Source organism: Panicum virgatum, chromosome 7K (assembly GCF_016808335.1).
Source record: "Panicum virgatum strain AP13 chromosome 7K, P.virgatum_v5, whole genome shotgun sequence".
Lineage (NCBI taxonomy): Eukaryota > Viridiplantae > Streptophyta > Magnoliopsida > Poales > Poaceae > Panicum > Panicum virgatum.
Genome location: NC_053142.1, coordinates 12,466,210 through 12,472,209, shown reverse-complemented (window position 1 = coordinate 12,472,209; position 6,000 = coordinate 12,466,210). Strand labels below are relative to the sequence as shown.

Genomic DNA, 6,000 nt, shown 5'->3' with positions numbered 1-6,000 from the left:
GGTAATAACTAGAGTCCTACTGTCCTACTACGTATGGTGGTATCTCGAATCCTCATACTAAGCCCTTTCCCTTGCTTGTGGCATAAACAGGAAAATAAGTGCATCCATTTACCTCAGCTTTCAAGTCATGCATGAGGGGTGTACATTTACCGCACCTCCCTTTGTCGACACAATCTTTATTAGTGGAGAGTCCATTTTCCATAGTAGATTTTATAGACTATAAAATTTTTGAAAGCCAAACATCCACTTTTACCCCCATATAAGTAGCCCATCACTTCTTGTTCAACTAAACAAAGTTGCACAATAACAACTCAATTCATCTTCTTAGCTCAGATCTCGGTAAGTACCAACACATGCATTTAGAAGTGTTTCTTTTCTATTTCTGAGGGTAATACTTATCTTCCTTATCTGTACAGATTACATTTGTAAGTTTCATAAATTGAAGTCACAATGAAGCTGGGAGTTTTCATCATTGCTGGCCTGATTTTTATCAACTTGTGCACCTGCATGCCAAGGGACCTGGCGGCGGATGCATCTCACGGTACCACTGTGCCAGAGAGTGAAATTCGCAAATTGATTGCTGGAACTGACGGAAGAAACGGTCCTCCCAGCAATGATCACCAGTGCCCGCTTGGGACATACCCTAATTGTCAAGGCATGTCTCAGAACACTGAGGAAGCAGCTCCAGATGTTCGTGGAAATTGAGCCCATCTCTGCTGATCACGGAGCATGAAGATTCATGAGAGATATATAAGTTCATGGCTGATGTACTTTTATCATGCTACTCTGTTGTACGCGGAAGGCTGTTTAGCCATGTTAACAGGACTAGCTTTTTTATGCTTATTTTCCAGTATTATTTCAATGTTTGTACTTATATGGAAACATATGAATCATTATATTTCCTCAAGCTGAATAATTTTTATATGTGCTATAACCTTGTCAAGTTCAATATAGTTGTATATAAATATAAGTTGCCCCAGCCCATATAATTTATTGGTATTTAGATGTTATGAATCATGACCGCTTGGATGTCTAAAGAGTTTTGTGTGTCGTGTCAAGATTCCATTATTACAAGTCGCTGGAAGTACTATACTCTTTGGTTTTCTATTTCCTATACTCCGTCCACAGAACGAGTCATGAATTCTAGGACAAATTAACAGAAAGATAAATGACCATATTTGCCCATATTTATTATATATCCATATTTGGCACTATCTGATTCTTGTATGTACATGCACTTTCTAAATAGTATAGGATGATTTATTTTTTGGGATAAATTTTGAATTCTAGAGTGACTTATTTGTTTGGACGGAGGGAGTACGTCTGATATGCAATTTTTCTCCTTACTCTATTTTCTATTTCCTATGTCCTACATTTCTATATATACATCCTTCATTTGTTATACAATTCGTGCATGCATCACCTACAACATGCCTACAAGCTTTGACCATTGAATTATTCATGCATGTGGGTAAACATAACCACCTTTAAACCTTATTGTGGGTGCATTCATTCTCAGATGAAAAACTCAGATCGCTCAGATGAAAAAAAAACTGTCAATTACTAGCTATAGAGTAACGAAAACCAGTTTTAGTATCTAAAATGGAATAAAATTCAATCGGTTATATATTGCAAATATTTTTCATGTTACTATTTAAGTTTTCATGAATGCTAGGTGTTACAAATAGGTTTATTTGTAACACCTAGCATTCATGAAAAGCTAAATGCAGTTCGCATGTGGGCAAAATGCTCGTATATGAATGAACGGAAACGGTGGTTGCTATCTGCGCTCCTTAGCCTATAAGAATATAATCCGCGAGTGCACGAATACCGATATATCTTTCACCCGGATGTTTACTTGGAATATCGATTCAATGGAATGATAAACACAACTGGAACTAGACTAATTTAATCTTTGAAATTCTTGGAATTGTTTGGACATGTACAAATATAATCATTTACTGCAAAGAAATGTTGCTCTATTGCATCACCCTGCACATTCTTGGATGTGATTTATATGGAATCTTTATTTTGTTCTACACAATTGGTGAAGCTACACAGATGATTTCATGTTCTTGTAGCAATGGTCAATTGTGGTCATTAATTTTTGTGAAAATAGGCCAGCAATGGTGAATTGTGACCATTGCAGACCTGTTTCTCTTCCTCGACTAGATCGATTGGATTATGGTGGCTCGATCACTCAAACTGGACCGGTCCCACAGTAATTTCATCTCGGGTCTGATGTTGAAATAGGCTGAGGTCCTATTATCTGCGAGCTCCACCATCACATCTTGCCATGATGTGGACACGCTGGACCAGGCAAGCAGACCCCATATCTACTTCACATGGCTGCACGACCTGCTGGATCCACTACAAGTGGATGGCCAGATCCCATGGCCTGGTGGCCCGTACTTGTGCACGTGGATGGCTAGGTGCATGGCTAGGTGCCACCACTCCAGTAGACTCTAAATTGACATATTTGACCCATAATCCTATCACCTGGTGTCACACCCAATTTTTAAAAGAAAACCAAATACATAACTATATGTCTGCCAGGATCAGGTTTCATATATATAGTAACGTCGTAATGGATTAATGAGCAGCAATGTCATGAAAAAAAGACTTACAACAACTAATACTCTATCAGAGATCCACAGCTTTATCCTAGAAACGACGGCTCCATACTTCACAGGCAATCGACCGGAGTTGCGTACGTTTAGAACTCAGCAACATTTTCAGATTCATTGCAACTTTCTCCTCTGAGCAGTGTTGTTATAGCAAGGGTGAGCACAAAGTCTTACTCAGCAAGTATATTCGAAATAAATGACATGAAAGGATTAAAACAAGGATAAAGGATGGCTGGATAAAGCGGTAAGCATTTTAATTAACAGTTCAACATTAACAGCCTATTTACTAAATAATATATGAAATCATCCCACATTTATAAAAAAATTAGATATCTGATTAAACAAATATCTTGGAACCTTTAAATATCTGAATTAAAGCAATGATTTCAATTAAGTCAACATGTGAGGGTTCCAGCTGTCCTTGACCGTGAGCACGACTGATATATCAGTTTTCACTCTGCAGAGGTTGCACACTTTACCCACAAGTCGTGTCTCCCTTTGTGTCCGGATTTGCAAGGCCCTTAAACACTTCCTTTGGTGAGGGGCAAAATTTCACTACGAGGCCTTTACAAAGACTCTCTAACTAGTAGTAGCCTGCTAAGGTTTCAGCCGCTATGCGAGTGCACCCTCCCCAAAGCGAGTGTACCGTGTAGGCATACCGAACCCTTTGGTAGGCCGAGTACCCCTCTTGAACCTAGTCCCCCCCTCTTACACTCGCTTCATGGTTGATTTAAATCAAGATCACAAATTCATCATATTGTTCCAAAAGAGCATAAAGTAAAATATCATATCTCAAATATCATTGTTGCAAACCACCCATAACCATTGTTCAATAACTAAGCAATCTACGCAAAAGGTTTTATAAAAGTAACCCAGCTATTCAAGGACATGGATAACAATAAGGATAATAGGTACCCATCAAATTAATGCATGCAAATAAATATTATTGGGATAAAGCATGATCAAGGAAAATACTTGGCTTAAATCCATATAATAATTGCTCAGGGTCTTCAAGTCTTATTTTTACAACTCTTCATCTTCACAACTCTCGAACTGCGTTCCTTTCTACTCGCGATAAGCATTGGGACAAACATACAAGAAACAAGCAAAACTAAGAATAGAGCACTAATAAAAGAAAAGCATTAAAAGAGCACACTAAAAGCTAGGGCTCGAAGCTACAATCGCGACAACGCAAGAAATGCTGAAAGCGAAGCTACAGTTGAAAAGATACAAGTATCGAAAGATTTATATTGTAACATAAAAGAAAACCATAAGCTAGATTTATTTTAATTAAGAAAACACACGTAAAGAATATTTAAAATAAATATCCAAATTATAACTAAATTATATTGATTTATATTTGAAAAGATGAGATAAACTTAGTATATTTTATTTATCAAGTTTCAGTATAAATTAAACCAGTTAATTATCTATGACTAGCAAATAAAAGACATGTGAAAACATCTAAGCGCACAAATTTATTATTCCTGTTGCACTAAACAAGTTATTTAAAAACAAATTTGAGTTGATATTTAATCAAGTTAATATTATTTATGAAAACCGGTGTAGAGCTCTAATTTGTTTTTAATTAGAAAAGATAGTTCAAATAGTCATTAATCAAATTAATTCTAAATTTAATTATGAAAATAGAAACTAGGATACAATGACGCTACAAATATATAGCTCATGATAAAATAAACCTAACACAACAAGAACAAACTAAAACAGAGCTAAAACGAGAAACTATGGAAGAAATAAGGTTGCAGGGACCTACTTGCGATACAACTGCAGACTTCAAGGACCAGATTGAAGTCTCGAGCTTCTACATGGCTGGCAGACAGAAACTCTTTGCTGGTCAAATTGCCAGTGATTTAGAGCATTAGATCTAATGCTCCAGTCCCAAATATGGCTAAGTCCTACTCTCACGTTGAGTAAGACAGGCACTCGCACCAACACGACTTACGTTTTCGTCCTCGCTTCATGTAAAAGGGTTAACCCGGGGGTTGAAATGCACTTGGCATTTGGGTTTATATATTGGTGAGACTCACTCTCAACTAGCAAGGTGGGATAACTCCCCATACCTGCCATGCCACTCACACTTGGACCACTAGTGGGTTCAAATTCATCATTGTTGGGTCGGGATGTCACATTCACCCCCCTGAAGGACCCGACGTCCTCGTCGGCAACATATCCGCACACACTGGGGCAATCAAACAGGAACTTTCTCTCTTAGCACACGCCGTCCATGCGCCTAGTACCGGCACATATGCCATGTCGTGCGACCACATTAGGATCCACACGCGCCATGCGCCACATGTCTGCGTCCCTAGCACGCACACGCACGTGTAATCGTGAGGGTGTAAGGATCACCGGGGTGTCCGACCCTAGAGGGGGAGGGGGTGAATAGGGTCGCTAATCGCTTTTTAACCTAGGGCTCAATCTAATTGCATAAGATAAACCTAACACGTCCTACACATGCTAGTTATGACTAAGGTTTATCTATGCTACCCTCTACTTACCCCAAAAGACTTGCAACCTATAGCCAATCCTAATCAAACTAACTAGGAAAGTAAAGGTAAGCAAGAAAGAGTAAATGTGGAAATGTAATGCGGTAAGTAAAGCGGTAAGGGAGAGGATATGCAAACTCCCGTGAAGACACCAAGACACACGATTTAATGTGGTTCGGTTAGGACACCAAAGTCCCTCCCTACGTCCACGGCCACTTGTCCAACACGAACAAGTGTGATGCCGAGTCTCTTCGCTTGATCACCGTCTTGCCACGCCTCCAAGGCTCCCGACAAGCAAAGGCTAAGTGACGCCAAGTCACAAAGACGAGGTCACCGCCACCAGTCTATCTCGAAGCGTCACCACGGCACCGTCTTCACTATCTTGGAGCTTTAACACCAAGTAGGGGCCTCCTTCCCCGCACAAAGTGTCGTTGCCACTCCACACCAAGTCGGAGGGTCACACGACGAGTACACAAGGTGCTTGCCGTAGCAAGGCTTTCTCTCAAGCTAGTTCTCTCAAGAACTAAGCCTAAACAAGCACTAAGCACTCTCACAAGTGTGCTTAAGCCTATATGATGTACAATGAAGCTCTATGGTGGTTGGAGATGATCTTTAGCTCTTGTATACTTCCTTGAACTCCAGCACTACCAAATGACCCGGCCTTGGGGGTATATATAGGCAGCATAAGCAAATATAGCCGTTGGAGAAAAGCTGCCAGAAAACTGCGTAACGCCGGTTAATCCGACGTACCCCAAAAGCCATCATCGGTTCAACCGGTGTATGTAAACTGCTATTTGAAAAACTAGCCGTTATCAATCAACCGGTGTATCGCCGGTTTAACCGATGTAATCAACCGGTGTATGTAA

General features: G+C 39.8%; 1 long non-coding RNA gene across 1 annotated transcript; it reads left to right on the top strand.

The window, feature by feature from the left end:
• Window positions 1-266: 266 nt before the first annotated feature.
• LOC120642893 lies at window positions 267-920 on the top strand. Its single transcript, XR_005662778.1, has 2 exons — window positions 267-339; window positions 417-920. It is a non-coding gene; the product is annotated as an uncharacterized LOC120642893 (long non-coding RNA).
• Window positions 921-6,000: the final 5,080 nt, after the last annotated feature.